The sequence below is a fragment of the Bos grunniens genome, chromosome 16 (assembly GCF_055505025.1).
Source record: "Bos grunniens cultivar Pamir isolate PY7600 chromosome 16, Bosgru_T2T1.0, whole genome shotgun sequence".
Taxonomy (NCBI): domain Eukaryota; kingdom Metazoa; phylum Chordata; class Mammalia; order Artiodactyla; family Bovidae; genus Bos; species Bos grunniens.
The window spans coordinates 54,023,683-54,036,719 of record NC_141180.1 but is presented as its reverse complement, the minus strand read 5'-3'; the positions used below and the strand labels follow the sequence as shown (position 1 = coordinate 54,036,719).

The 13,037-nt window shown below is 48.3% G+C and overlaps 2 long non-coding RNA genes across 3 annotated transcripts; one reads left to right on the top strand and one right to left on the bottom strand.

Moving 5' to 3' along the window:
* The first annotated feature begins 2,148 nt into the window (after nucleotides 1-2,148).
* Nucleotides 2,149-7,694, top strand: LOC147356862 (uncharacterized). 2 transcript variants are annotated; one of them, XR_015143581.1, is made up of 3 exons: nucleotides 2,317-2,523; nucleotides 4,224-4,416; nucleotides 7,271-7,694. It is a non-coding gene; the product is annotated as an uncharacterized LOC147356862 (long non-coding RNA). The 2 variants fall into 2 exon arrangements; XR_015143580.1 differs by lacking the exon at nucleotides 7,271-7,694 and having other exon boundaries at nucleotides 2,149-2,523; nucleotides 4,224-4,455.
* Nucleotides 3,888-8,014, bottom strand: LOC147356861 (uncharacterized). Its single transcript, XR_015143582.1, has 3 exons — nucleotides 7,839-8,014; nucleotides 6,218-6,412; nucleotides 3,888-3,989 (listed from the first exon to the last, which is right to left on the bottom strand). It is a non-coding gene; the product is annotated as an uncharacterized LOC147356861 (long non-coding RNA).
* Nucleotides 8,015-13,037: the final 5,023 nt, after the last annotated feature.

Below are 13,037 nucleotides of genomic sequence, written 5' to 3'. Positions count from 1 at the left end.
AGAACCTGTCAGCCACCTGGGAAGAAATAAGTGAGCAAGCTGTTCCACTGGGAATGAGGAGAAACCATTGTCTTTGAAAAAGCCAAGTACTTTTCCCTCTGGGCCTGCCTCTGAGGTCAAGGAGGCTCTAGGGACTGAGAGGAGGGGTAGGAGGGGGGTGGAGTCTGCAATCTGACCAGATTCTGCTTCTGGAAGGAGCCTTCAGTGTCTCTGGCATTTCCTGCCATGGGGCTCAGGGGCCCCCTCCACCCTCACCCTGATCCCTCCCCGACCCAGCCTGACCTTCACACTCATCTCCTTAATCTTTTTATGACTCCCTCGAGGACCAGCGTCCCTGGTGGCTCAGCCGGGAAAACGTCTACCCGCAATGCGGGAGACCAGAGTTTGAATCCCTGGATCAGAAAGATCCCCTGGAGAAGAAAATGGCAACCCACTCCAGTATTCTTGCCTGGGAAATCCCATGGATGGAGGCGCCTGGTAGGCTACAGTCCATGTGGTCGCAAAGAATCAGACACGACTGAGAGACTTCACTTTCCTTTCCTTTGAGGGCCTGCAGAGGAGCCAGCCCCTCCCCACCTCCCAGGCTCACCTCTGGGCCCTCTGCCCACCTCCACACTCCCACTCCCCTCCACCCTACCCACCACCACCCCACCCCCCACCCCCCGCCCCTGCAAGAGGTCAAGAGAGAGTGCCCTGGGTCTCTGGTTTGTAACTGGCCCTACATGCCCCCAGTGGGTGGAAATGGGGTAGAGAGACTGGGCTGTGTGATGGCCAGTCTGGTCCCAAGCAGACTCTCTAAAGGCTCTCCCGCCACACACACATACCAGCATTAGCATCCATACCTGAAGGAAGGATGTAACTCTGGACCAGTCCAGCCACAGAGCATGGGAGGAGGAGGGAGGCAGTAGGAGACACTTGAAGGTAATTGATCAAGAACATTCTCACCTTTCTCCTAGAGGAGACGTCACAGGCCCCGCCCTGGGGAAGAAACCTTCTGGTTCTCCTCTAAAGAGGGATGGTGCACCCCACCCCCACGAAAAACAGGGACATGAGAAATAATCATCATGGATGTTAAATCTGGGCTCCTAAAAACTCTGAGAATCAAACCAGTCCATCTTAAAGGAAATCAGTCCTGAATATTCATTGGAAGGACTGATGCTAAAGCTGAAGCTCCAATACTTTGACCACCTGATGCAAAGCACTGACTCATTAGAAAAGACCTGATGCTGGGAAAGATTGAAGGCAGGAGGAGTAGGGGACGACAGAAGATAAGATGGTTAGATGGCATCACCAACTTGATGGAAATGAGTTTAAGCAAGCTCCAGGAGTTGGTGATGCACAGGGATGCCTGGCCTGCTGCAGTCCATGGGGTCGCAAAGAGTAGGACACGACTGAGCAACTGAACTGACTGAAACTCAGTTCAGAGAAAAAACTCTGAATTCAGGGATCCCTTTAGCAGGACACAAGGCCCTAAGTAGCATCTCCTTCTACCCTATGTAAGTGACATGCGTGCATGCTAAGTTGCTTCAGTAGTGTCCGATTCTTCGCAACCCCATGGACTGTTGTCCACCAGGCTCCTCTGTCCATGGGATTCTCCAGGCAAGAATATTGGAGTGGGTTGCCATGCCCTCCTCCAGGGGATCTTCCCAACCTACAGATCAAACCTGTATCTCCTGCAACTTCTGCGTTGCAGGAGGATTCCTTACCGCTGAGCCAACAGGGAAGCGCATATAGGCAACACAGACATTGAAGAAAACAGCAAGCTTTGCCTTGGGGAAGCTTTGTGTCCATGGTCCTTCAGTCAGCAGACCTCTACCAGGGACCCATCAGGCGCCAGGCACCGTGCCAAGGTCACAAAGTGAATGAGAAAGACCCAGTCCTCCATTTCAGGGACTTACAGGCCAGGCGGGGGTCAGACCCATAAATATTTGTCACACCCAGTTATAAACGCTGTAACAAGTCACACAAAAAGTGCTAAGGTAACAGCTCTAATTATTCATTATCGTGTGTTCTGGTTTATATTCAAGTCCACAACATAGAATATACACGAGAGAGCACTCATGTCTTGACATGGCTTGCATTTCTGATCAGTCTCTAGAAAAGAATTCCTCCAGGCCACTCCCTTCTGAGTATGAGTCAGGAAGCTGAGGCCTCTCCGGCATAAACTGGGTCAGAGCGGGGATGACTGGGCCCCACTGCAGGTTCCAAGGGGAGTCTGGGCACAGCCTGAGTGGGGGTGGAGGCGGGTAGCAGGACCAGACCCCACTCTGAGAAGCAGGGCCTCCGTGCCAGCTCCAGCCCTCCCCTACGGCTGCCACAGCCCTTCTCTAGCCTCGGCCTCTCATCTGGTGATGAGATGGGAGGAGACGGTCCTGCCCTCTTCTCCACCTCCAAGCCGGTGGCCTTGGTGAGTCTCATCCTTGCCATTAGATGCTGAAGAACCTCCACTCTCTGAGTCAGACCCTGTGCAGCTACATCGCTAAGACATGACTCAGACCCGGACTCAGCTGGGAGGCTCCTCTGGTAATATTCCCTTATTTGGCCCCAGGCAGGGGCTCTCTTGGGAGCTGCTGGGCAAGGCCTCTTTCTGGGCCAAGGAACAACCTGGGTGCCCAACACTCAGGCAGGGACAGCCAGTCACAGGCTCCATAACTGACTGGCTCATCCTCAGGAGGGACTAGTGCTCAGGAAGCTTTTCCCAAGCTTTAAATCATACGGAAATGTAGGTTATAAATTGTCTGGAGAATGACTTGGGCACCGTTAAGATTCACTGTGCCTGGAAGCCCAAATTAACACTCTGAAAGTTAAATATCTCTGTAGAAAAGCCGTGCAAGTATGCGCTTGTGTGTGTGCATGGTGTGTGTGTGTGTATTAAAGAAGACAAACAACCTCTCCAAGGAGGAAGCGTCAGGCAGTGCAAATACCTTAGTTCTACTCCCAGCGCTGGCTGCATGTCCACGTGGCCCCCACGGCTGGAAGTTGAAAACAAGAGTGGGAGATGGACCAGGCAGATTCTGAAACAGGAAAAGCTGAATCACTTGTACATAAAGGGCACAGGCAGAGGAAGGGGAGCTGGTGAAGGTGGCTGAGGAAGAACAGGCTGAGACCTGGGAGGCAAGCCAGGGGAGGGAGTGTCCATGGAAACAGAGCAGGAGAAAGGTTTTGAGGAGGGAAAGGGCTGCACGGGACGAGGCAAGAACAGAGAAGCCTTCCAACCTGCCAAACAGCTCAAAGGGTGTGGCTCAGAATATCATCTATAGCCTTGGAGAAACCAAGATCTTCTTTAAAAAAAAAAAAAAATTTGAGCCATTAGGAAATGTAGATGTCTTTTTAAATTTTATTTATTTTGACCGTGCTATGCCGCATGTGCAGTGAAGGCAATGGCAACCCACTCCAGTACTCTTGCCTGAAAAATCCCATGGACGGAGGGGCCTGGTGGGCTGCAGTCCATGGGGTCGCTAGGAGTCAGACACGACTGAGTGACTTCACTTTCACTTTTCACTTTCATGCATTGGAGAAGGAAATGGCAACCCACTCCAGTGATCTTGCCTGGAGAATCCCAGGGACGGGGGAGCCTGGTGGGCTGCCATCTATAGGGTCGCACAGAGTCGAACACGACTGAAGCGACTTAGCAGCAGCAGCAGCAATGCCACATGTGGGATCTAGTTCCCCGACCAGGTATTGAACCCATGTCCCATTTAGTGGAAATAGGAGTTTTAACCACTGGACCACCAGGGAAGCCCCAGAACTAAGATCTTTGATTGAGAATATGGAAGCCATCAGTGACTGTGGCCATTGCAGTCTGGGGCATACTGGTGAATAAGGTTTAGAAAGTTCATTTTTCACCCCATTGGTTCTGCAAATCACATGGCCCTGGACTCCCCTACTCACTGGCTGGATGACCCCAGGGAAGTCACTGCAACTCCTGGTGCCTCGGTTTCCTCATCTGTAAATGTGGGGAAAACGACAAGACCCATCTCCAAGGGTTACTGTGAGGAATAAGAGAAAAAAAAATGTGCAGGGTATTCAAGATGAAGACCAGCTCTCGCTAGGCTGCTCCAGCCCCCGACAATAAAGCAGAGGCGCCGAGCTGGCCATTTCTGTCCACCTCTAACAGGCCGACTTTGCTCAGGTGTCCCTCGTGGGTTGGCTGGGACTTTCTTGGGTGGCACTGCTGGCCCCCCAACCCTGTCATCTTTCCTTCTCTTTCTCTCTTTCCACAGGTGTCAGGCTTGTACTGTGGTCGGAAGGCTCCCCGACGTCCTCTGCCCCCTGCACACTTCTCTTTCATGGTATCACCCCCAATCAATGACTTGCACGTCTGATTTCATGCTGGCATTTGCTTCCTGGAGGACCCAAATTGACAAACTAGGCAAAACAGAATTCTTCGCTATGGGACTTGCCGAAGTCTTTAACGTAAGAATATACATTATGATTTTCAAGAGGGGAACATAATCTGAAATGTGTCCCAAATTTATTTGATCTCTAAAAGCTAACATACACATACTCACACCCACAACACCACAGAACATCCATTGACATCTCATGGAACTTACGCTCTGCTAAGTAAAGTTTGGCGAACACTGAAGGAGAAGGCCTCTACAGTTCCATCCGACCCTGGGATTCTGTCTCAGGGCTCTCAAAAGGTGAAACACTTCTGTAATTAGAGTGCTTCCAGGGCTTCGTTGTACAGAAGGGAAGTCCCAAGTTCTCACTTGATTTTTCTCAACAACCCAAGAGATATTTACGTCTCTTTTGTTTGCACACCGTACTTTATTAATACCGATGTAATCATCCTTATTTTACAGACGGAAAAACTGAGGCTTAGGAAGATTAAGACACTTGCCTCAGATCCATACTCAAGTTCCTGGTGTTGACACTGAGTCATGATCATTTTGAGACGTTGCCTTGATGGGCGGCCAAAGGGAGTGGGGAAATGGAAAAGTTCCTAAATCTAGGTCCCAGGAATAAATTGGATGACAGCAAAAACAAGATGTCACTAGGTCGAGCCCTGTGCCTAAAGGAGAAAGAAGGTAAAAAGTAACAGCAAGAGAGTGGTGCCTGAGCCCAGGTGGAATGCGATATCGCACAGAGGAGAAAAAAATACCGAAAACTGCCAAGTAGCATCTGTAACAGAGTGTGGGGAATGTGGAGGCGCATGGGGCTTCCCTGGTGGCTCAGATGGTAAAGAGTCTGCCTGCAGTGCCAGAGACCCAGGTTTGATTTCTGGGTTGGGAAGATCCCCTGGAGGAGGGCATGGCAACCCACTCCAGTATTCTTGCCTGGAGAATCCCATGGACAGAGGAGCCTGATGGGCTACAGTCCATGGGGTCGCAAAGATTTGATCATGACCAAGCGACTAACACAGAGGGATTAGGAGAGAGGGCTATGTCCTTGTCCTTGTATCCTGTCCAATGAGCAGGATTGGCAACTGGCTGCCCCAGCCCCATCCATGTCCGCTCACTGTTCTAGCCCAGTCTGCAGTCCCCAGACCCACCCCAGCCCCATGTCGACCCAGTCCACGCACTGTAGGATTACCACCTAACCCAGCAGAGGCTAGATCAGTGCGGCCACCAGCTTCCCTTCCAAAGGGTGGGTATCTGGAGACACTGGTTATGAAACATTTTCAAGTTCATTCTCCAATAACAAGCCTGTTAACTAATTGGCAGAAAAAAACAGGAATGGAATTGGGAGAAGTAATGAATCCAAGAGACCAGACAGAGCCAGGCTTCTCAAGATGCAGTTACCCACATCCCAGTGTAAACAAATGAGCACGGGTGATGTTTACTCATTGCTCTGAACAGCCCCACACATTACTGGGGAAGCTGGTTTCTGTCACAGCTCATGTGGGCGTGGTGGGGACAACCACACGGCAGCCACCAAGCCTGCAGACAAGGAGGGCAGAGGGGGCCGAGTACACACTTCTCATCGTCTGAGCTGGAGCATACGTGGGGCAGTTCTAGAATTTCTACATAAAAGAACTTAGGGCTGGAGATGGGGGTGGTAGGTATAGTGGGGTGCGCTGGGGCCTTGTCTTGAGGCTTTTTTGCCTAATAAGTCCCCTGTTCCAGCTCAGAAACGTATTAATGTGGGGGGCTTAGAGGTTCTGCTGATGGAAGTTATGGTTGGGGCCAGCCCCCCTCCCAGCACCTGTGGTGCAGACACTGGAGCTTATTGCTTCCAGCAGAGGAGAGAACACCCACCCTGCGGTCCTTACCTGCTACGGGCGGCGTGAAAATAGAGGAATCGCTCCCAGAGTGTCAAGGACACCCCGGCCTTGAAGACAAGGGTGTGCGGCTGCTGGTGAATCGGCCAAGGTAGTCCAGTGCCAGCAATTTCACACACACTGCAATTCGACGCTTACAAACAACTCTGTGAACTTTGTGACGTAGGTAGTTTTCCCCATTTGAAGCTATGAGAGAATTGATGGTTAGTGTTTTGACAACTCCAAAGGACCCCACAAATACAAGATATAACATCATCAGCAAAGCTATCACCAGGGGACCCCTTCTATGGAAGCTGCTCCCAGAGATGGTGTGTGGTAGGTACCAGCAGCCCTGCCTCCCTGGCCTCTTGGCAAGAGTCGGTTAAAATACCTTGGAACCTCGGAGTTCCAGCCAACTGATAAAATCATCAAAGGGCCCAGGAAACTGGGCTTTTGGAAGCTTGCTTTGCCAGGGCGCGGCCCAGCCCAGTCCTTGGAAACACACAGGACACCCCCTCCGCTCGATGGAATCCAGCAGGCCCTTCCAACCCTCATGGGACAAGCATGAGGAAAGAATAAGGTCTGCGGCAGCTCCAGCGAGGAGAAATCTCTAAAACAAAACCATATGTTGTTAACACTGCAGAATTCGTATTCGCCCTGTTCTCCGCTAGATTCTGATCACGGACCTGAAAGTTGAGGAGAAGACAGAACTCACTTTGCCTCAGCCTGAGTCCTAAGGGAGAGGCGGCCCCTTGCCCTCCTAAGCCAGGAAAAGAGACTGGACAGGACTAAGGCTCTATTACATAATAGCTGTCACTCTCCTGGGCCTCAGTTTCCTCGTCTGTCAAATGAGGAAATAAGATCTCCCTGACCAATTAAAGATTTAAATGTGCAAACGTGTATAATGAGCAGAGATCAGCCTGGCACATAGAGGGGTCAGTTAAGAAGTTGGCTTGGAAGAGTGTCCCCAGGACCTTCATACTGTGCCCCTGTCACCTCTCAAGCAGCCATGCTGTGGAGCTGGTATGACCTAGGTGCTTTATTTTCTCTTCTTTTCACTTGCAGAAAATAATCTCCAGGAAAAAAATCTAGGAAAGGATGTCCTACTATATAGGACAGGGCTTCCCAGGTGACTCAGTGGTAAAGAATCCGTCTGCCAGTGCAAGAGACGCAGGTTCAACCCCTGGATCAGGGAGATCCCCTGGAAGAGGAAATGGCAACCCACTCCTGTATTCTTGCCTGGGGAATCCCATGGACAGAGGAGCCTGGTGGGCTACAGTCCATGGAGTTGCACTGAGTGACTGAGCACATGCTACATAGCACAGAGAACTGTACTCAGTATCCTATGATAAACCATAATGGGAAAGAATATTTTAAAAAGAATGTATATATAGATTTAACTGAATCACTTTGCTGTACAGTAGAAATTAACACAACATTGTAAATCAATTATACTTCAATTAAAAATATATTGATCAAGAAAAGAAAACCTACTAAAAGAAATTCCTTTGCTGTGGCCCTCTGACACACACACACATTCCCTCTCTCTCTCTGTCACACCCACTCCTGCTGATGCACAGACTTGTGCTTCACCCCTAGGCAGCTTTGGGTAATCCCAGCAGCACTGACTCACCCCTGCTCTCAGGACTGGTGACTCACTGGATCGGTGAGGCTGGTGGGGTGCATGTATGTCTGTGCTGATGAGCCCTGAGGAAGGGATTGTGCGGTCAGAGAGAGATGAGGTTTTTCCAGATCCAGCGAGATAGCATTATGTGAGAGGCTCTGAGAAGTACAGGGCAGTGGTTATTCAGGTTTTAAAAACTGGATCTCTTCCAATGGTGGGCGTGATCATCACCGTGTGTAATTACAAGTAAATGTGAGTTCCTTTGTGAGAGTCCTGTGTGCAGAGGCCCTAAAGGCTGGCCAATCAGTTGCCAGGGCTGCAGAGAAAATTGGGCATTGCACCAGCCCAGAGGGAGGCAGTCCAGGGTGACAAGGAGGCTCCTCTGCCAAGGGCTGCAGGGAACTTCTGTTAGGGCTGGTTTGCCTTTGTCACTAAAAGGCCTGGGGGACCTCAGCCACTTGACCGGGAGAAGGTGCTTTCCTGGAACCAGCTGTCCTCCAGCAGTCGGCTGGAGAAGCAGTCTGCCCACTTGGCTGCTGGAGGGGTGCACGAGCTTTCTCTCAAGAGCCCAGAGCTCAGTGCCCCAATGGAAATTCAATAGTGCAGGAAATTAACAATTTCCATGAAGAGCTGTCTCTTCCCTCTCTTCTCCACTGGCATGGTTTCATGAAACTCTTGCATCAGAAACCCGTGAGCTAGAAATGAATGCCTGTGTCCCCCATTTCACCCAAGCATACAGAAAGCAAAGCCCAGTGCTGGTAGTGTATGAAACACATTCAGACTTAGACGGGGAAGACTAATCAGAAAGAAAGGCTGTTGCAATCAGGGGAACTCCCTGGTCGCAGAAAGCTGCAACAGTCTCAAAATCAAACAAAAAAGGACTTTGTGTGTGTGTGTGTTTAATAGAGTAAAGGAGGGGCAACAGAGATAAGCAGAATGTTTGGAGGGGAAGCCAGACAAACAAGGGGAAACGAACGGGGTCGGATAGGAAAGGGTCATGCTGAAGTCAGCATATTCTCGGGAGAAGCTGATAAGGGGGGCCCGGTCCATTTTTTTCTGTGCTGGCTTGGGCTTGGAAGCAAGAGAGAAACCTGATAAAGTTTGGTCAAGCAGAGGGTAAGAAATGGACTCCTGAACAGCTGGTCAAGGACAAGAATAGATAAAGGAGGAGGAGTAAAGTCGGTGAATACAAAACCAAACCAAGTGCAGGCTGATTCCACAAAATCAGGCGTGCCTGGGAAGTCCACTCCTGAAGCACTTGGTGCAAAGGGCTCAGTCCTCAAATATGAAAATATACTCGTGCAGCCAATGCAATTCACATATCCTATGGCTCTTCCTCCTCTCCAGGAAATTTAGAAAGTGGGGAGCAACAGGCAGTCCCCAAAAGATTCTGAGGGGCAGAGAAGTAGTTCCTTCTAATGCAACCCCCCACCCCTTATAAAACAGATGTGTGGCCCTCAAGATCAACATCAGTGCTGACTTTAAAGAAGAAGCTGGCACCCTGATGATGGGAAAGTAGCGACAGCATTGGCTCATACCGCCTGTCAGCAAACCTTCTGGTCATGGAATCTTTGGCTATGAAAGGACCCCAGAGGTCACCACCCCCCATCGCTGAGCCCCCTTTGGCAGAGGGACCCCAAACTGGCTGGCCCTCAATCATTAAAGACCAAACACTTTCTGACCTACAGAGCCTTGGCTGCCCAGCCCAGAATCTGTATTTTTAACACACTACCCAAGTGATTCTGATACTCACCAAGCTGGGGAACTCCTGACCCCTTGAACACAACCAGTGGTGCTGGACTCCCAGCATCACAAGGTGGCCCATTGCACATGGCACAGCTCCAGCCACTATTTAATTAGTTTTCATGGTGAATTAAAATCCATGCCCCTTTAAATCTGCCACTAGTTCCTTTTCTCCCTCTGAAGCAACACAGAATGAATACGCTGCCTCTTCTCCAGGACAATCCTGCAAACACTTGAAGTTAGTGTTACCTGCCCAATATCCTTCTCTTGCTTCCCCAGTGGCTCAGCTGGTAAAGAACCCACGTGCCAGTGCAGCTCAACAGACACGGGTTGAAACCCTGGGTTGGGAAGATTCTCTGGAGAAGGAAATGGCAACCCACTCCAGTATTCCTGCCTGGGAAAGCCCAAGAAGAGAGGAACCTGGCTGGCTACAGTCCATGCAGTCGCAAAGAGTCAGACAGGACGGCACATGCGCACATGCCCATCCAAGGAAAAATGCCTCTGTTTTCTTTGATTATTTCTTACCCATTTTATTTATTTAGTTTTGATTTAACTCATGAACAAATGAGGGAACCAGTATATGTTCTTGAAAAATTAGTTCAAAGGAGAATCTGAAAGAACAATTAGGAATACTAAGTGGAATTTGTTAATATACGCAAAACTGAGGGAGGAAAGATGGTTGATTGCACTTCTATCCCAAGAAATTCATTTGCATATACACAGACAAGAATTATTTGCATTACTATCAACGTCTACACTGCACAGAGCAGTAAAATATACTGAAGACTATGAAAGGATGCTTAGGCACAGACCCTGGCAAGGTGATTAGGCTTCATCTAATTCTGATAGGGACAGAGTAGGATAATCAAATAGCTCTGAAATCCCATTATGAGATTATATCACTAGATAGAGAAGCAACTTTAGGAGGCTTTGGGAGACCACAGTAAGTTTATGATCACTCAAGAAAGCCAGGTTTGCTTAACCACAAAATCAAGCAGGCTTGCTTAGTAACAAAACCATGCAACAGAAGCATCAGACATACCCCCAAAACAATAAAACAGCGGTGGCAGGAGACCCACACATGACCAGTGAGCTCAATAAGTTAATAACCCCTAGGACACGCTCTCTGCACACATAAAAAATATAATAATAACTTACAGAAAGGCGACTCTTCAAAGTGAAAGGCCTGAGTGTACTGAGACCTGAAATAATCTTTTCATAGTGCCATGACAGTCTTGGTTTGGCCATATAGGGGCAAGAAAACTCCCCTACCCAACCTGGAGGAGGAACTGATGGTGGAAACATGACATCTACTCAAAAATGAGGAAGAAGGTGGTTTTTCCCTCCTCCCTGCTTTTCCTTTGATTATAAAACTGTAGCCCACTAAGTGCTCAATGCACAGCACCCTCTTGTCCTCCTCCCCCGCTTGTAAGCCTCACAAGGTTCCTATTCTAATAAATCACTTCTTATCTATCACTTTACCTCTTGCTGAATTCTTTCTGCACTGAGATTTAAAGGATCAGAGCTTCTTGAAGCCCCCGAAACCAGTTTCAATTCCACAGGGCACCAGGAACATTTTTTTAATTCCAAAGACTTTTAAGTCTATCCCTAAAGAGCATTGCTTCACTAAAAAATTCTGAATGTTTAAATCTCAAACTATCCTTCAAGATTGACTAAAATGCCACTTTATCTGGTCTCCTTTCCTTGAACTAAAAGATAATTTTTTAAAATGGTAAAATCATAACTCATAGATGTACCCATTTTAATGGACACATTTTAAATTTTTTATTTAACTTAATTAAATGAAGCAACTAGTGGCAGTGTAGTATTAGTTGCTCAGTTGTATCCAGCTTTTTGTAACCCCTTGGACTGTAACCCACCAGGCTCCTCTGTCCATGGGATTCTCCAGGCAAGAATACTGGAGTGGGTTGTCTTTCCCTTCTTCAGGGGATCTACTGGACCCGGGACTCCAACCTGGGTTTTCTGCATTGCAGGCAGATGATTCTTTACCATCTGAGCTACAGGGAAGACCTAAAATAAGAAGCGACTAAGTGATACAATAACTGATTCAAATAAAAAAGTCAAAGAACCACATGTTTATATGAAGTAAAGAATAAAGAATATTAAAAATGAATGTGCAAATGGACTCAACAGGCTTCTCTAAGATGGATAGAGAGATCCCCCCACTGGACAGAATTAATCTGCATGTAGAGAAAAATTATTTTGCACTGCTACAGCTGTCTACAATTTGAGGTTGTAAAATGACTTAAAAACAATGAAAAGCTGGAATCAGATAACCTGGGTAAAGGTGCTCAAAACCAGACTTTCTCAGCCTCAGGGATTACTGACATTTTGGATGCTGACTAAAAATTGTCACCTGCCATCTGGTTTCCACTAGCCACTGCAGTCGCTGACCTTCAACACACTCTGAAAGAAGTTCAGGGTAGGGATCAGAAATGAGGCACTCACTGCTCTGGGGAAAACTGGCAGAACAGGCCTTGAGATAGATATTTTCAGAAGGTTTTATGAGCCAAATTTCATGCATCTTCTCACATCTCAGTCAGTTCAGTCGCTCAGTCATGTCCGACTCTTTGCGACCCCATGAATTACAGCACGCCAGGCCTCCCTGTCCATCACCAACTCCTGGAGTTTACCCAAACTCATGTCCATCGAGTCGGAGATGCCATCCAGCCATCTCATCCTCTGTCGTCCCCTTCTCCTCCTGCCCTCAATCCCTCCCAGTATCAGGGGATTTTCCAATGAGTCAGTTCTTTGCATCAGGTGGCCAAAGTATTAGAGTTTCAGCTTTAGCATCAGTCCTTCCAATGAACACCCAGGACTGATCTCCTTTAGGATGGACTGGTTGGATCTCCTTGCAGTCCAAGGGACTCTCAAGAGTCTTCTCCAACACCACAGTTCAAAAGCATCAATTCTTCGGTGCTCAGCTTTCTTCACAGTCCAACTCTCACATCCATACATGACCACTGGAAAAACCATAGCCTTGACTAGACGGACCTTTGTTGGCAAAGTAATGTCTCTGCTTTTCAATATGCTGTCTAGGTTGGTCATAAGTTTCTTTCCAAGGAGTAAGCATCTTTTAATTTCATGGCTGCAGTCACCATCTGCAGTGATTTTGGAGCCCAGAAAAATAAAGTCTGACACTGTTTCCACTGTTTCCCCAACTATTTCCCATGAAGTGATGGGACCAGATGCCATAATCTTAGTTTTCTGAATGTTGAGCTTTAAGTCAACTTTTTCACTCTCCACTTTCACTTTCGTCAAGAGGCTCTTTAGTTCCTCTTCACTTTCTGCCATAGGGTGGTATCATCTGCATATCTGAGGTTATTGATATTTCTCCCAGCAATCTTGATTCCAGCTTGTGCTTCTTCCAGCCCAGCGTTTCTCATGATGTACTCTGCATAGAAGTTAAATAAGCAGGGTGACAATATACAGCCTTGATGTACT